This window comes from Lichenostomus cassidix, chromosome 12 (assembly GCF_008360975.1).
Source record: "Lichenostomus cassidix isolate B80296 chromosome 12, HeHo_3.0, whole genome shotgun sequence".
In the NCBI taxonomy this organism is placed as follows: Eukaryota; Metazoa; Chordata; class Aves; order Passeriformes; family Meliphagidae; genus Lichenostomus; species Lichenostomus cassidix.
In genome coordinates, this window is record NC_139493.1 from 5770413 (window position 1) to 5788159 (window position 17747).

The window sequence follows — 17747 nt, forward strand, 5'->3', positions numbered from 1 at the left end:
ACACCATGTGTATGGGCTGCCATTAGGTTCCTCTGTGCTGGGAGTCCTTCCAGTGCTACCATGCCATATCTCCCTTTTTACCTCTCCAAAGCCATCCTGGATGGGGACAGGAGACCCTCTGTGACCTCTCTGGTGCCATGGGAATGACCCATGTCCATCACAGTGTATCTCAGGTTTCTGCCTGGAGGGACAGATGGAGGTGTGGTGGATAAATCTGGTGGAGGGGTGCAAGGGTAAATTTTTTATTAGTATTTCTTAATTTTAGTAGAGCTTGTCTTCCTGGAGTGGCTCAGAGTTGGTAGGTGACACCAGGCAATGCTGCATAGGCTTTCAGTGGCAGTTTCATCTCAAAAATTGGGGAATCTGTAGGGTTTGGGGGAGAAGATCTTACAGTGGAACATGGAGGCTTTTATCTGTGCCTTTACAGCTCTCCAGGTTGCATTTAATTTTTTATTTTATTATTTTAAAGGTAGAGCACTCTTTAGTGACAGGAAGAAATAAAGGTATAATTGGGAGTTTGCTCTGTTCATGTCACCTTGTTTCATATTGTTGAAGGAATGGTGAAGAGCACATAATTTCCTTGAATTTATTCACTGCTCAGAATTACTCACAGCATGAATTTCTGGGGGAAAGAAACCAAGCAAACAACTTAGATGTTCATGTAAGTTGTGAGATAAGCACAAAAATAAAAAAGAATTTAGCTTATTTAGTGCCTGCTACCCCTGAGATTTAAAGCAACAGTAACTGTTGAAGGATTCTTTGCTCCATGATTTTTCCAGTTTTGTAATGTAAAGGTTCGTTTTTCTTGTACCCAGGGCAAAAAGATGATCTAAAAGCCTTTTCCTTAATAAAAGTGCATGTTTCTACTTTATCGCATGACTCCAGGAGCTGAGTTTTTTTAGATAAACCATCAGATATGTGTGAAAATCATCACTGTTGGCAGCACTGAAGTCGTTAAAGACAAGTTCAGTGCTGTATTTGCTCAGAACTGGGTGCATTGGGACTGGGGAGGTTGCAGCAGCCTGGCGTGCTGAACAGCCTGGCTGTTTGAAAGCTCCTGCTACAAGTGCACACAATCATATTTTGAAGTTTATTTTCTGCTGCACTTGATAAAACTTTGCTCACTGCACTGATGGACTTTAAAGGGCAAAATCCCAGAGAAGTGCAAGTAGCTTCTTCAGGGAAACATGGGTTTTGCTCTGGGCAAGCTGTTGAAGGCTGTAAATAGAGATGTGCTGTGCACCTCTGCTGTTTGGGGTCAGTGTGAATTCCTCATTTTCCTGTCCCCAGTGACACAGGACTGTCCAGCTGTGTGTCTTGAGTTGTGCTAAGGTCCCAAAAACAAGGCCTTGTTCAGCAGCAGGCCGAAACCATTCTGGCATGGCTTCTCAGGCTACTTTGCCTGGTCCTTGTATGGAAAGACCCAGTTTCAACTGAGTATCTTTAAATTTCGTGATTTTGTGGGCTGGACATGGACCTGCTCCATGGGAAAAGCATGAGGCTGCCAGGTCCCTACCTGTTACCACCAGATCTTCCATCATCAACATCTCTTCCCAGCTGTGCCCTGTGCTGACAGAGAGCCCTGGGAAAGGTGTTTCTCCTGCTCAGGGCTAATCCTCACCTGCACTGCTCCATCCTCCAGGCCACTCTCCTGTTGCCTTTTCAGGTAGTTTAACCTGTGCTGAATTTCAAAATAAAGTGAACCAGCCTGATAGCAGAGCTCCAGGAAAGACCTGAAGAAAGAAGAGGGCAGGACCATGCCTGTGTCAGCTGTGCTCATGCTGACAGCTCCTGTCTGGGTCCCAGCAGCTGGAAACACTGGACTTTTCTGTCCTTTCAGTGCTACTGAGCTGCTTCTACTCCCCCCAAGACTCAGCTCAATTAAAAGGGTATATTTACAGGTTGGGAAGACCTGGCGAAATGGCATAATTTACAAGGCAGATATGCTAAAAATGGGTATTTCTGTGGCTGGACATGCACAGCAGCATGCCAGCTCAGCCCTGGCTGATGTCAGGCACTGCATGGGCACTCAGGGCAGCCTTGGTCTCATCCCAGCCGTCTGGCCAGGTTGGCACTGGTGTCTTGCATAGACAGTGCATTTATAAAAAGTTGGCTGGCTTAGGGTTTCCACCTGAGGTGCAACATGGACGTGTTTGGGGATCCTGCTGTGCACTGGGCAGAGCCATCCCTCCCACTGGGAGCTGTGCAGCCAAGTGTGGGTTTGTGCTGGGCTGAGGATGACAGAAGGAGGCTATATGGAAATTGGATCCCATTCTGATGCACGATTTCTGGCAACCTTCAACTCCAGGGAAGCAGTAGTGCCTGAATCAAATGTGCATTTCCAGCTGTGGGGAAGCAGCCTGCCTTTCTCATCCTTCTGCCTGTTTTCCTTTCTGATCTGTAAGGTTTCACATCTCAGCTGCAGCAGCTCTGGTTGTATTGCTGGCACTGTTTGGATATAGAGGAGACTTTTTTTTGACAGTCACTTGGGAGCTGATCCTTATTTGCCAAAGTTCTGGGTTTACAGTGATGCAAGCAACGTGATACTATTTAGCAGCTATAATAGAGGTCAAGGTCCTGTTGTCTTAGGTATTGTAAAAACGCCTTGTAAAAGGCTGCACATTATCCAAATGGGCTACAGGGAAGGCGAGCAAAAGAAGGAATAAACCAGAATAAACCAGACCCTCACAGCTGCTCCTTACAGCTGGGACACTGAGGCACAACCAAACATGCAGGTGTGTTTTGTCAGCACCTGAAATAGGACCCAGATCTCCTGTGTTTTGCCCCAAAAAGACTTTTTGTTCATATGGGTTGATTCAGAGTCAGATTTTAAAACAAGCTAAGGCTGCATCCACTTTACTCACTGCCTTATCCCCTTTTGAGTTGAAATGCTTTGAAACAGATCCAGGATAAAGCTCATCCACTGCTGGGACATCTCTAATCTACTTTCAGGGAAGCTTTTATATTTTTTTCCCCCTGAAACCTGTCCAGGGAGGGACTGGGAGCATGCTCAGTGTCCCAGGTATGAAGCAGAGGTGTGCCTGCAGTCACACCCTCTGCCAGCAGCTCATCTGCCTCTGCCTGGGGATCCCAAAACTGAGGAGGGAGCTGCAGAAGGCAGAAGGTAAGCAATGCTGAGCACCCTCAGCAAGGTAAGGAATAACTGAAGGTAATAACCAAACCCCAGGCAGGTTTTTTCTTCTCCCTAAGACACAAGGAAGAGGCTTGAGTGAGTCTGGAAGGAGTTTCCAAAGGTGCATCCCCCAGGTGGCTGCTGCAGCTCTTTGTTCTCTCCTTCTCCCCATCCTTCAGAGCCATTCTGAGAGCTGGGGTGATTGGGTTTCTCTCTGCTGAAGTTCTCTGTGCTGTCAGGACAGAGCTTGGCCCATGTCTGTACACTCAGTGCCACTGTCAGCTTTGGCTCCTGCTTAGATTTTTGGAAATTAGGTTTACAAGCTGCAAGTTTCATGCAAAAAAGCTGTTGGTTGATTTTTTTTTTTCCTTTAAAAAAAATCCTTCTCAATTTCTTGCTTCTCTGAAAACAGTAAAATTCTTGCCCTGGCTGTTGTTAGGTGGCTGCCAGAAAAGGCAGTGCTCTGATCCTGTCCCTGTATAGCTAAGAAGTTCTGTGTGTTCTTTGCTGCATTGAAAGCCTAAATATTTATGTTACAGTTCTGGTTCCTTGCCATGATCTTTACTTATAGATCATTGTGGTTATAGTTCCTAAATGATTTGAGCTCTAATAAATAGTTTATTCTGTTTCATATCAACAAGCCAAAATAATAATTGATCTTTCAGGATATAAACTCCTTTTATTACTTGAGGTATTGTTTGCTTTCACTGTAAAGTTGTTTACAAGTAATTGTTTTTATGCAATATATTGTTCACTTGTGTATTCTGAAATAACAATAAAACATTATTGTGCTCCTGATTTCCCTTTGAAAAGGCAAAGTAACCCTCCAAGCATGGTTGCTTTCCGTGCTGTAATGGTTCTGTGCTCTTTACCATTGTGTTCCTTAAATAAAAAGCACAAGATGATCCTGCCTTACAGAAGCACAACAATTGTTTCTGTAAACACTGTGTGCTGTGGTATCTGTAGTAAGTAACTAGTTTCTTGTTTATTATTTTATCTCCTTAATGAGAAATCAAGTTGCTGATACTTCCTTGTTTTTTGGAACTAATTGTACCATGATTTAACAAAGCACTTAACGTAATTGGGAGCCATTAACTTCTGATACAATGAGATGTACGTGGAGGAAGTTTGTGTCTGCAGGGCTCTCATGGCACAGATCATGCCAGCAGGGATTGCTCTGGGTATGAATTCCCAAATCCAAACCCTCCTGTTGCTTGGTGCAGCTGATGTGGCCAAAGCTTACTCCCAGGTGTGCTGCTCAGTTGGACAGGCATCCCCAGCCTAGAAATACTGACTGCTGCCACTTGCTGCTGTGCCCTGTGTCCTTTTCAGCAGCACCTTTGTCACGGTCTGTGGGTGACAAAACCACCCAGGGAGGGCACAGCCTGGCTGCTCTGTGATGATCCCTGGGTACTGCTGCACTGCTGGCAGCTCTCCTGAGTTCCTGTGCTTGTCTGATGGAGGGAGAGCCAGCACAGCTCAGGGCAAGCTTTGGGTTGTCTCATCATCCATCCTAATTAAGTACTTTATAAGGCAGAACTTTCCTTTTTTTTTTTTTTTTTCTCTTTCTGCTTTGCTGTCTTGAAGTAATGCTGCTGGAGCCCAGAGGCTTTACATTCTCCCTGTAGAATCTTCCAACAGCAAAGCTGAAGGGACATGTCCCTCCTGTATAACGCTCTCAGATCACTCGCAGAAAAAAGAGATTCCAACCCTCCCTGCTATGTTTTGCACGCCACAGTGGAGGTTTCAAGCCTGGAAGGTGGGCTGCCCAGCTCCTGTCTTCCAGAGAGAGCCTTGGAGAGGAAAAAGCTTCTGTCTCTTGCTGCTTCCTATCTCCTGAGGCATTATCCATCCACGGAACTGCTTCTCTGTGAATGAGTTGAATGGTGAAACAAAGCCTGGCAATAAGTGGCCTTCCAAAACTGTGCATTTCCAGTCTTCTGATCTCACTGCCTTTTGTCTCTGGGCTGCTCTGACCTATTCATGTCAAGAGAGCAAAGAATCTGTGAGACTCTGATAAATTTGTACAGCCTCTGCATAGTACAGGAGAAGGTTTAATTTGATCTGACATTTACTAATCTGCCAAGACTTTCAGTGATTTGTTTTCCTACCAAGTTGAGTGTCATATCCCATAGAGAAATGGGTAAACATATTGCATTGGTAACAACAGCAAGTGTATGAAGCCAAGAATTTGTATTTATGCACTCAAAAATTCCTTTCTGCTTGCTTTTTATAGGGATTTATTCCTCCTGTTAATTGTCAGGTTGTTAATTTCATTCACCTGGTAAAGTGTTGGCAGAGTCTTAGCTGTGAAATATGTGAAGCTTTTTGTTTGGTTTAGTCTTGCATTGCATTCATGTTTTCCTAAGTCTGTCGCCTTAACACACTGGTTGTAAAAGTGATTCCAAATATCAGATCGTTTTTCTATCCACACATGTGACTGGTCTGACAGCAGCTTGTGTAGTGTACAGATATTCTTGAATTTATGTCCTTAAATGGCTCTCACACTGTGGTGGGAAAATCCTTGATTATTTATGTGTTTCTAACCCTTTGAGATTAAATTATTGAAACAGGGAATTCTCCACTGCATTTTTTTCAGTGTTTTGTTGGATGGTGTTTGTTTTTTCCCTTTCAACTTTTTAAAAATTTCTTCTACTTATTTTACATATTTTAGGCTACCCTAAGTAGGTAACAGTAAAAAAAAAAATCATGTTTAGATCTGGAATCTGTATTCAATGAAGTCATACTAGGAGCTTATTTGAACCCCTGGATTAGAAAAAAAATAACTTCACAGTAGTAATTGTTGTATCTGAAGCCCAGAGGATGGTTATCCCTTTTTTGTAGATACTGTTCCCTTAATAAAATCCATAGTGATGGCATAAATGTGGCATGGGGAAGTTTATGTATGAGAAAAATGAGTTGCCCTTTTAAGAAAAAAATCCCAAACCAACCAAGAACACACACCTTGTCCTTACACTGTTAATTTTGATTTCAAGCCTGAACAATGTATTACCTGCCACAAAGTAAGGCGTAGTGATAGATGTGACCATAAAGATTCCTGTGCCTGGGGCCCTGAAGGGGCTAATTTGGATTATCCCATCAGTTTAGGTTTGTTTGCTCACTGTGAGAAGTCTGTTTTGAAGCTGAGATGTTGGATTAACAAACCTTCACCAAGGTCTCTGCTGTCACTGCACCACTGGCATTGCTGCTCCTTCCAAGCAAAACCCAAATCAGTGTGACCTTATGTTATATAAGCTTTTGTTGCCCAATTTCCATATCTGTTTCCTTCCTTGCAAGCCCTGCAGCTCCTTCCTGGATGAAGCATAGTGGGGACTGTGTTCCCAGCTGGGAATGAGATGATGGTGCCTGCAAGGACTTCTTAAGCCCCACTGGGAGAAGGAGGAACAGCCTTGTGCCACTCTGCTGTCATGACTCCACTCAGGTCCCCTTTAAGTGGGGAAGGGGCTCCAGCCAGCTCTGGGGTCTTGAGGAAAGTCATCAATGTCCTTGTTTTATTTCCTCAGCTTGTATTTCATTAACCTTTTCCTCTGCTTGCTCACTGCAGACTGATTTCTGATGAGCACTGAGTGAGCTCAGCATTTCTGACCTCCTGCACCCCCTGGGCACACAGTCACTGCACTCCACCTCTCCAGGGGATCTGGTGCTGCTGGAAAAGGTGGCTGAGCTCCTCAGCATCCTCCTCCTCACCTGTTGCAGCATCCCTGCCCAGGGCCAGGGAGGAACTCCTGCTCTGAAGCACTGGGCAATGATTTCCAGCCTGGTGTCCCAACAGCAATCGGGAAGGCGATCGTTCTATCTGGAATTAGTAAAACGTTAATTGGCTGCCAGTAAACCTGAGTCAGGCACAGCTGCCCATGTGTTGGGTTTGGTTTGGTTTAACAACTGCTCAGGATAAAATCTGTTGACAGCTTAAAGCTGTGTAGTGCCTTTTTAATTTCTTTTTTCCATATTCTCACCGTGAGTAAGTTGGCAGAAGGTCTGGGATGTTCACCAGCCATACTAGTCAGGTCTTGGTATCAGCATTTTAACTGCACACTTGGCATTTTACAGTTGCAATGCCTTTGTGTTAAGCAATTTTTTCGATAATAATCAGAGGGATTCTGGGTTGAGAGATGGATTTATGATGCCTGGATTCTTTCTTAGGGTTTAAAAATAATACCAGGTTTTGAAGACAAAGAGTTTTTTAAGAAAGGCAGCTTGATTTTTAGATGGACTAACCTGACATTCATATCTATAAATCTGTAGGGAAGCTCTGAGCTGACTCTGGACAGAAGCTGTTCTTTCTTCATTAGGATTTTTGCTACATATAAGTCATACCTTAAAAAAGGTACTGCTGCTCTTTAGTCTTAGCATCCCTGAAACACACTGCTCCCCTGAACTTCTCTTATTTTGTGGGGCTGTGGCACACACAGAGTGCAGTCAGCAGCAGAGAACTGATTAGCACAGTAAAGACTCTCTTCCCTCCTTTTTCTCTTCATCTCTTTTTTTTTTTTTTTTTTTTTTAATGACCTGGTCAGTGCACTAAAGAGTTTGATTCTGAAAGCTTTAAAAATGCTGGTTCAGGCCCAACTACTTTTATAGGCCAAGGTTAAGTATGATGTAGGTTTTAAATGTGTCAGAAGAAGCTTATATATGCATAGCTTGCTTTTTGTCTTCAAATATTTGACATATGCAGAAAAAAAGAAGTTGTAACTCTTTGCTCACTGAGATGCTTTTAAAAGAACCTAAAAAAGAGAGATTCTCTCGTTGCTTTTGCCTCGCTAAATGTAACCTCATTAGTTCAACTTGATATTCATCATTAGACAGTAAGGTTGGCAAAATTCATCCCTGGGCAGGATGGACCTGGGCAATTAAGGGCAAAGTGGAGCTGTTTAAATGGCCTTTGGAGAAGACCTGCAAAGCAGGAGTTTTTCCACATGAAATATGATCTTGTTATCCTGACCAGGAGGCTGTTTAAAAGGCCAAGAGCATCACAGGGGTCTTAGTTCTCATGCTCAGAGTTCATTGTCCAGGGATTTAGCATCTTTGTTAAATGTTTGCTGAGCAAAGGTGATTTTTAATGCTGTATATTAAAATAGTCTTCTTTCACTGCCAACTGGTGAGTGATCTGGGACATGTTACTGTCTCTTATTATGGAAAGTCTCTTTAAACATCTCTTCCTCATCTTTTCTGTACAGTAGTACCTTCCTTTGTGTTCTTTTTGTTCAAGCAATTGGGAGATTATGTTCCTATTAGTCCACTCTTCAGTAGCTACAGATTAAAAAAGGCCATTTTATTAAAGCTCTGTTGTAATTTTGCAAGTAATACGTTGTCAGGAAATAGAATACACTTTTTTTTTTTACCAGAGTGGATAATTAAGCACTGAAGCAATTTATCAAAGGTTACCCAGTGGGTTCCCTGTCAGGGTAGGCGTTAAGTCAAGGATTGATGTATAGGGAAATGCTCTAGTTAAAGCAGAAGCCAGGGAGGAATTGATTGATATGATGTGGCCTGTGTTACATGGGGAGATGGGAATAGATCATCTGGGGATCCCTCGAGGCTATAAATCCATAGGAATCTGCTACCTATAAATACTGACAGGGGATTAGATCTGGATGTGTAAAACACCTTTAATTTCTCTGAGTGACGGCGGTGCTGCATTGAGGCATTGTCCTGCTCCCAGCAGTGTCACCTTGTGAATTAGTGGGGTGATTTAATGAGCACTCCTGGGCTGCTGCCTCTGTGCTCACCAGAGTGAACCTGGCTGAACTGGGGAGAGGGGAGATCAGCTGTCCAGAGACCACAGTGTCACTGCAGAAGAGATTTCACAGTAACATCTGCCCTCCTCCACTGTTGGCAAAAATCTCCTCCAAACTGAAATCATGAAGACCTGTTTGTTTTATGATTTTTTTCTTAAGGAAAAGAGTAATTGTTGAGGAATTTTACATACATACATATATATATATATATATATATATGTAGTGACTAAATGGATTTTTTTTCTATGTGCCTTCTTTTCAGTTGAATGCATTTATTTCCTCACTTTCCTTAATACAAAAAAACTTGGAGGCTTTCAGGTTTTAATAACCCCTGGCTTTGAATTCCATCCAGTTGTGCTTGTAAAATGAATCCCCCATTTTACAGCTGAGTAACTTTGGGAAGTGTTAGAAACCTGCAACCCGATTAGCCATTCAGCATCAGGATACTCCACATGTTTTGTAGGATTACTGGGAGTGTGCTTGAGAAAATGTTTTTCTATTTGTGCCTCTCTGCGAGCCATTGGATTCACACTTATGGTTATATTTTCTTTGTATTAGCATTTATATAATCACAGATTTATTTGTGCAGCAGCCTGTTTTGAAAGCAATTGCTGGCTGAGTGATGGTGTGGCTGTGGTTGGTGCAGGAGGTGCCTGACTGTGAATACTAAAGGCTCCTGGAGTGGTATTTTGTGTGTTGTGGCTTAATGGAAGGGCTGTCTTTGATCCAATCTGTATCACTTTGTTATTAAGTGGTGAGAGGGCCCAAATGAGGCAGTGAGGACTTAGTCATGGATTTTAGAATCAAGGTGCTTAGATGTAAAAACAGATTTAATAAAAAGCCCGGAGCTGGTTGTTTACATGGGGGTTTATTGTGAGTGGTTTGTTTTCCAGCAGTGACTTGATATTTGCTTTTCCCCTCTTCCTCCAGCTCGGTGTTGATGGGACTCTGCCCATCTCAGCACTCCCCACTGGATGCAGCTGTTGGGATTTGGGTTCTGGGTTCTGTCCCTGCTGCCCCAGGCTCTCCTGCTCCCTCTGGGCACTGACCTGTGCTTGGGAAATGCTGCTGGAGCCTTGGGGAATCTGGAGAACCTGGGGAACCTGGAGAACCTGGCTCTGCTTCCACAAACCCAGCTCTGCAGGTGTCCTTAACCTGACTGCTGCCAGTGATGAAACACCTCCCCTCCATTTTTAGGGGATTTTATGGTCATGTCCCTGAGCACTGAGCCAGAGCCCACTCCTGGGCTTTCAGCAGCTCCTTCTCCCCATTCCCAGGCAGGGTGAAGCTGTCTGGTGGGGAAAGCAGGCATGGGGGCAGAAGGATGCTGCAGAGAGCCTCCAGCACTGCTGCAGTCCTTCAATCAGGTCCCACAAACAGATCTGCACCCTGCCTTTGAAATACCAATTTTCTTGACCAATGGACTCAAAGGTCTATCTGTCTCTGCTTTATTATTGCTATTTATTGCCTCAGTGTTTGTTTGGCAGAAGGTTTTTGTGTTTAATACCAGCTCTGCTGCCCATTGCCAGGAAATTTAGAACCTGTGAGTGATTTCAAAGGCCATCTGACTCCAGAGCTTCCAGCAGGATTTATGTTTCTGCTGGTGCAGAGTTACAGTGTCATAAGCTTTTTATTTGTTCTTATTATATCATGGGCATCTGCAGACTGCTGGGTCCAGTTTTCTTCAGCTGTTTATGTGCAAATACATCTCTGATCTTGTGAAAGGAGGTCATTCATTATTTCCACCGACTGCTGCTCCAAGAAAAAGCTCCCCCCAATAAGTCATTAAAAGAAAATGGAATTAGTTGTGCCAAAACTGATGGCTACAAAATACATATGAAGGCTGAAAAAAGCTCTCAGTTATTTGGAGTACACTCCTGATTCAGTGTCTGATCAGGTTTTATTCTGGTAAGCCTGGCTTGCTGTCTGCAGCTCAGCTGGCTGTGGAGCCTGGGATGTGCTGCCAGGGCTGCAGTGGGATCCCAGAAAGGCTTAATTTCATTTCTAATTGTTGTAAAGAATCATTTATTAAACTCCTACTCTGTTTCCTTCCTGGCTGACATAGTAGCAAGTTCCCTTCCAAGATTACTTCTAAAATTTTGACTTTTGGTGGAATCCAAAAGCTGCAGTGTGCAAGACGTGGGGTCCTTTTGCTGGCAAAAGACTTATGAATTCTGAGTCAGGGCTTACTACTTAAACCTATTTCTGTCTGTTTTCAAAGTAAATGTGGTTATTAATGCTGTGTGATCCACACAGCTGCCAAATGTTACAGAATAACTAGATTTGGGGTTTTTTAAGTGCTTTTCTGGAGATCTACCTTTTTTACTTTCTGATATTTCTTTTTTTTTTTCCCTTTCTAAAAAAAAAGTCATTTGCCAATTGACATGATATGTAATTAATCAGGGGAAAAAAGACATTTTCTAGGTGCTGGTCTGGTGTCTGTATGGTACTATGTGATGGGTGCTGGTTCACTGTGAGATGAAGCAATGCAGTCATGACATTGACCAATCCTGACATTTTATTTCTGCTTAAATCTTTAATATGTTCTGTCGAAGGATATGATGCACCCAAAAAAAGCACACTTTTGTGCCACTAATAAAAGGTCTGTCACAGAGTTCAGATCACTGAGTGATAAAAATCCACTTTTACTCCTCCCCCAGGTTTTAGCCTAGCTTTTCAAACGTCATCTAGAGACATCTTCATTATCTATATTTGCTTGTTGTGCCCTGGACAGGCAACAGAGATTTGTGTGGGAAAGCAATATCCTACACAAGGTAATATAGTAGAATGACTCTGCTTTTGCTAATGCTGCTGCAGAAAAGATGGATATAATTCCTGATTGCTGGGCTGACAGCAGCGTTGGAGTGTGTGCCACACTGGCAGTATCATCTGTCTTCCTAGCTTTTTATCTACTGTGCATTTGCTTATCCAAATATTACTTTGTTGTTTTTATAGTTGTCACTTGCAATTCAGTTCAGAGTAGCAAGTGCCAGAAAAGAGTTACAAACAGCACCAGCATTTTCTGCGGTGGATTTGTTTGATGGTTCCTCCATGGAACTGTTTGAAAGGGGAAATATGGAACAGTGGGATGAGTTTGTGAGGATGGTCAAGGATTTCTGGTTTTGTGATCCTAGGCAGCAACCAGCATGTGGCAAAGATGACAAATCTTGTCCTGCAGAGCTCGAATTTTTGTCTTTTGATATCTATTTTCACCCTAGTGTTGATCCCCCCTTGTAGGAGGGTTTCCAGCATGGCAGGGATGGAGGGAGCCTCTGTTGAGCCCAACTCCAGCTGCTCTGGAGGCACAACCACAGCCTGCTCTGATATTCTGAGGCAGCAGTCCAAGCAGGTCTCCAGAGTGGCCCTAAGGCAGCATTCCTGGAAATCTGGATCCTTCGCCAAACGTTTCAAATGGGACTTTTTGAAAAATAGTCTCTACTATCTTCGTAAGGAAAGGTAGTTGTTCTGAAATGCGTGTTTCTCATGTAGTCATCTTGCTCCCCGAGGAGGTTCTCTTGAAAATGAGCCTTTCTGTGCTTCACTGCTAGCATGATGTCATCTGGAACCTTATCTGTGAATTCTGGACATGTTCTTGTTGCTGCACAGAGCACTGCTGGATTTTCTAGCAGGCAGGTTTAAAAGGAGCACTTGTGGTATCACTTGATGCTCCACATTCTGCTGTGAGTATTTTTATGTAATAATGATTTATATCATGTAACTAACTGTACATCTTACCATGGACACACCTGGAGGTGCCATCCCAGGGTCAGGAGCTGGGGTGGCCATGAGATGGTCTTGGGAAGGACTCTGGGGAACCTGAGACTGATTTCAGCCCTGTAGTTATTATTTTTTCCTCCCTTCTTTCCCCACAGTGCAATCTGGCCATTAGTATTTGTGCAGGTTTAATAAAAACCAAAATAAATATGGACTATTTCACTTTGCTTCCCCTGTAATTGCCAACCCATATCCCCCTCCATTATCCTTTCATCTTCTTTTCAGACTGGCTAATAGTTGCTTAGTGATTATATTTAATGGTGTGAGAGCCTTTTAGTTTGGATGCCCTGCTTTTCCTCCCCTGTTGCTTATAGAGATGTTTACATTTTTAGCCAGAGCTATGATTTGTCTCCTATATAATTGCATGGAAAGCAACAGTTCACATTCCTAGACAGGCATCCTGAATTTATATTGATATCATTCTAATGCCTTTCTCACGCTCAGTTCACCCTGTAGAGTCTCTTGATTAGTTTATCTAACTGTTCCCCTTTCCACAGATTTATTTCTTTGCAGCGAACTGCATATTTTAGCCTGTCTAGTGTGGTCTTTAGGGCTTTTGCAAATTCACAGTAGGCAGGTTGAGATGGAGGAAGCTCTGGTAAAGGAAATATTTCACCAGGTGGTGCTTCACATAGCTGGATCTGGTGTCACTGGGATGCTCTTGGCTGTGGGCAGGGGAGAGGACTCAGTACAGCTCTGGGAACTTGGATTCATCCTGGAGCTGCTCCACTTGTGGGATGGGAAAGGATGGGGATGGTGTGAACCCACAGGGCACAAAGCACCACCTCTGGGATGAGAGCTGCAGGGCTGTTTTTTCAGGAGAAACATGCTGTGCAATGTAAGGAAAGCAAGTGAGAGGCTGGAGCATTGCAAGCCCTCTAAGTGTTCAATTCCCCTGTCTCCTAAGGCTGTTATCTGTCTGTATCTTCTGTTCTGGCACCAAAAATTTGGAAACTTCAAGAAGAATGTCCAGTCTTAGTCTTTGATGTAGCAGCATCGCTGATTCATCATCACTTCAGCCTTTGTTAGGGAGTGAGGAATTTTTGCTTTTTGTTAACAAGCCAGGAGCTGTCTATTTTCATCACTGAGTCTGCAATCCTAGCAGTTGGAATGAAGCAAAATTCAAAGCTTTGGAGAAGTGGATGGGGGTGTGTGGAATGAGTAATGATCCAATATGAGGCCTCAGCAGGGTGAAAAATGTAAAACTAGCATCTCTTCTACTGCTGGGTTTTTTTTAAAGATAAATTCACTAGCAATGAGAAGTATTTTAAACGTTGCTTCTGTTGCTGATAGAAACAGGCCATTAAATTGCTACAGTCAACATTCCTTTGGGTCCTGGTCATAAGCCAAGATGCCAACAATTTGTAAATTTACTGACAGTTAGTAAGCAGAATACAATATTTAAACTGTCAGAAAACTAATACTCGCTCGTTTCAGGGAAACACAGCTCGGTTTCTCTTGGGCTCTGGCTTTTCACAGTGTGTGGTTACTGCTGTTATTTTCTGCTTCTCTGAACTCCACGACTGACCCAGGAAAAAGCAGAGAGGAGATGAGGAAGAGGCTGCCTGCCTCCCCCTTCCCTGTGCACCCTGTTCTTATCCTTAACAATATCCCAGTCCTTTTTGGCAGAGATGCTCGAGATTGCAGCCAAATTCCTGGGCTCCCAGGGCTGGGGTTCTCAGTCTTGCCATGGCTTGCAGTGGATGCTGTTCCATCTGAGCAAGCTGTAAATATGAAGACAGACATTCACAAGTGCTAACTATAAATGCGTGGTGGCTTCCTGGGGTGCACACTCAGAGATAGTGGAGAGCAGCTTGAGAGAGCCTAGAAAATGCTTTGAACATATTTATCATACTACTGGAATGTTGTGGGAAAAATGGCAGAATGATCTGTTTGCTGCTTGCTGTTGAAATGCAGGCCTGGTATGAATTACCCATTCAAAGCTAGCTCTCTGTTGTGAGCCAGCGCTGCACAAAAAATCTGTTTTTCTTTACTCTACAGCAGTGTTGTGGGTTCACCCAGTTGTGGACCTTCATCTGAAAATAGCTTTTGTGTAACTACCTGTGTGGACATTGATAAAACATGAATCCAGGTGGGTTTTCCCTGTGCCCTGCTGAGCAGTAACTCTCCTGTCTCATCAGAAGAATGAGGAGCTGAGTTGTTTGCAGGGTTGGATCTCTCACAGCATGGCAATCCTCCCCTTCCCATGCCTTGCTGAAGATGAGTGTGTTATTTGCTGCTGAGAAGTGATATTTTCCCTGGGCACTGTAGGCTGTGGCCTTGATAAAGCCAGGAGGATGAGTTTAAATGTACTGCTGAGGTGATTAGATTACAGGCAATACATCAAAATTACAGGCAATTACAGCAAAATAAGACATTTGCTTCTTTTTTGTTATTTAAATCAGATAAATCTTTTTTTCAGACCTCAGGAAAGCCCCTGCTCCATGTCAGGATTATGCCAAGCCTGAAATGTTAGGACCAAGAGAGGGAAGGGCACAATAGCATCTCCTAGCACAGCAGTGGGTGATCTGTGATGCCTGGGCTCAAGTTCTCAATTTCAGCTGGGTGCTGCAAAGCTTGGATCCTTTCCCTTGCACGCCAGAGGAGCGAGCATGCCTCTCTCTATCCTGCTGGTTTTGTCATAATTTTTTCCCTTTAAATGAGGAGCTTTCTCCTCAAAAGCAGCATTCTCCCCTGAGCAGTCCTGGCTTGGGTGAATCATTGTGTTCAGAGAAAAAATGTGTTGCAACTCGCTCACATTCCCCGCTGTCTGTGCTCCTGGGGCACGAAGTGTGTGGGAAAGCTGAATTTCCACCATCCCCTCTGAAGCCTGGCCCAGCCAAAAGATGTAAGAAATTGGTAGGTGTTGTGTGATCTGCAGTATCCTCGAGCTACAGCTGACATTACCTGGGCATGGAGAGGCCACTTGTGTGTGCTGTTGCTGCTCAAGTGCAAATAAATACAATATTTATCACCGTGTGCTGTCAGCCTGTTAGAAATTAAGCCCAGAGCTTGCTATACCAATAAGTGTTTTACCAATCATTACAGCATTTGTCAACATTATGGGCTGCAGTCTGGCAGTAATAAATGCGTGGTGCTCCTGCTCGAGCAAATGGCTTTTCCAAGGAGAGGTGTATTTAATGAAGAACGAACAGCACAAGCTGTAAAAGGAGCAAGATCAGTGATTTTTACAAAATGGCTGTAAATGGCACAAAGCAAGGTGGCACAGGCTGTGCAGTGATGTCCCCAAGGGTGCCCTGGAGCAAGCTGGCTTGGGCACCTCCACTCTTTGGCAGATGAATTGGCAGATGCATTGAAATGAAGGAAAAGAAGCCAAGCAACTGGTTGCTGGCACAGGCTGGAAGGAGATCATGACCCAGAGCTGGGAGCCAGCCTGGTCTGTGTTGGCAGCACTCGGGAGAAGCCTCATCCCTGGGAGAGATGCTGAGCCAGGAATTTCACCTCCCACCTGCTCTGGGGCAGGGATGATGGGGTGGGTGTTCAGTAATGGGTTTGGGGAGGAGGAGGGAGCTGCTAGGCTGTGCTTCCCTCCCTCTGGCTGGAAATGCACAGCTTGACTTTTGGTTTCTGCTCCCTTCATTTTGAAAGGGCAGTTTTGATGTGTGCTCAGCTTGCCAGATGGTGGTGTGCAAAAAAAGGCCTGAAAGCAGGAGGGAGGAGGGAGAGAAAGGAGGGAGGGAGGGAGGGAGGGAGGGAGAAGCATGTCCCTGCCTGGGACCTGGGGAAACCTGACTTCTGAAATTGCTGGCAGCTGCTGGAGAGCTAGAGGGCTGTCTGAACTGTGGAAATTGAGATTGTGGTATTCATTAACAACACACAGCTCCATCCTACTACAGTTGGTGATGTTTTGATATATGGGGTTTATAGCAACTTTTATTTTCTCCTTTTGTCAGCCCTGTGCATGAACTGTCACGTGAGAACTGACTGTCATTCAATTCCAGGACTGTGTGTGAGTGAGGGTTTGTCTTCCCTTGTGCAAATATCCCTCCTTTCCACAGGGAATGCATGTTTGCATTTTTTCCCCCTAATAGTATGTGGCAGGTAAAGGTGGTATAGAAGCAATGACATTAACTGAGATCCAGAAGGTATTTTCATTTACTGGGTGGGGAAGGAGGGACAAGATGTGATGAATCTTTCCTGCCTCCATGTCCATATTGCTGAAGAGCACTGGAGTGGGGCATCCAGGGCTGCTGTAGCACACTGACATCCCACTGAAATAATTTCGAAAAAGTTGCATTATCAAAATACTAGGAGAGAGGAGAAATTAAGCCCCAAGTCCATTTGTTTGAAAGACAGTGTGATTAAGGATTCAACTGAAGTAACAAAGCTGTTGGATTTAAACTTAACTTAATGTAGTGTTTGTTTCCTGAAGTAAAGTTGATGTATTATCTCCCTAACAAATGGCTCATGTTGCAAAAGTGAAGCATGACACCTTCTCCAAATCAGACTGTTTGACTTTTATAAATGACAGTGTCACCTATCACTGTGTCAGCAAGATAAAGGGATGATTTTTCAAATGGTCCAGAAGGATTTATTTTTCATTGTGTTTTCCCTGTAGTGAATATTCCACTTGTACCCAAAGAGTTACTGAAATACACTTTCTCTGTTGCCACTGCTTAGAAGTAAATGCAATAAATTGTAATATATATGTAATGTACACAATATGTGTGTAAATATATATCTGGTATATTTATCTATATACACTATATATACATTCTTTAAAAAAATTCAGTAGCTCTAGTAAACACTAAATAAAGATTATGCCTGTGCAGGTACCAGAAATGAGTTTTACTTTGGTAATTCCTGTTTCTTAGCTACAAGCCAAAACTCAACTGGAGTAACCTTGAGACCTTAATGCAAAGGTGTCCAGAGGTACAATTACACCATCTGTGTCAGAAATGGCTCTTTTCCTTCTCTTCTGTACCTCATCCCTCCTGCAGTGAGATACTTAAGGTCTTAAGGCTTAATAACGATTCTGGATCACATCTGTCTTTTGCAAGTGTAGTTCTAAAAATATTTACTATTCCCTTCAGGAAAGAACTTTCAAGTGAAGGTTCAGA

The 17747-nt window shown here is 43.6% G+C and overlaps 1 protein-coding gene across 29 annotated transcripts in view; it reads left to right on the top strand.

The window, feature by feature from the left end:
• Positions 1-17747, top strand: part of MAGI1 (membrane associated guanylate kinase, WW and PDZ domain containing 1) — a 321207-nt gene that overhangs the window by 49875 nt on the left and 253585 nt on the right. The gene's annotated exons all lie outside the window — the stretch shown is intronic.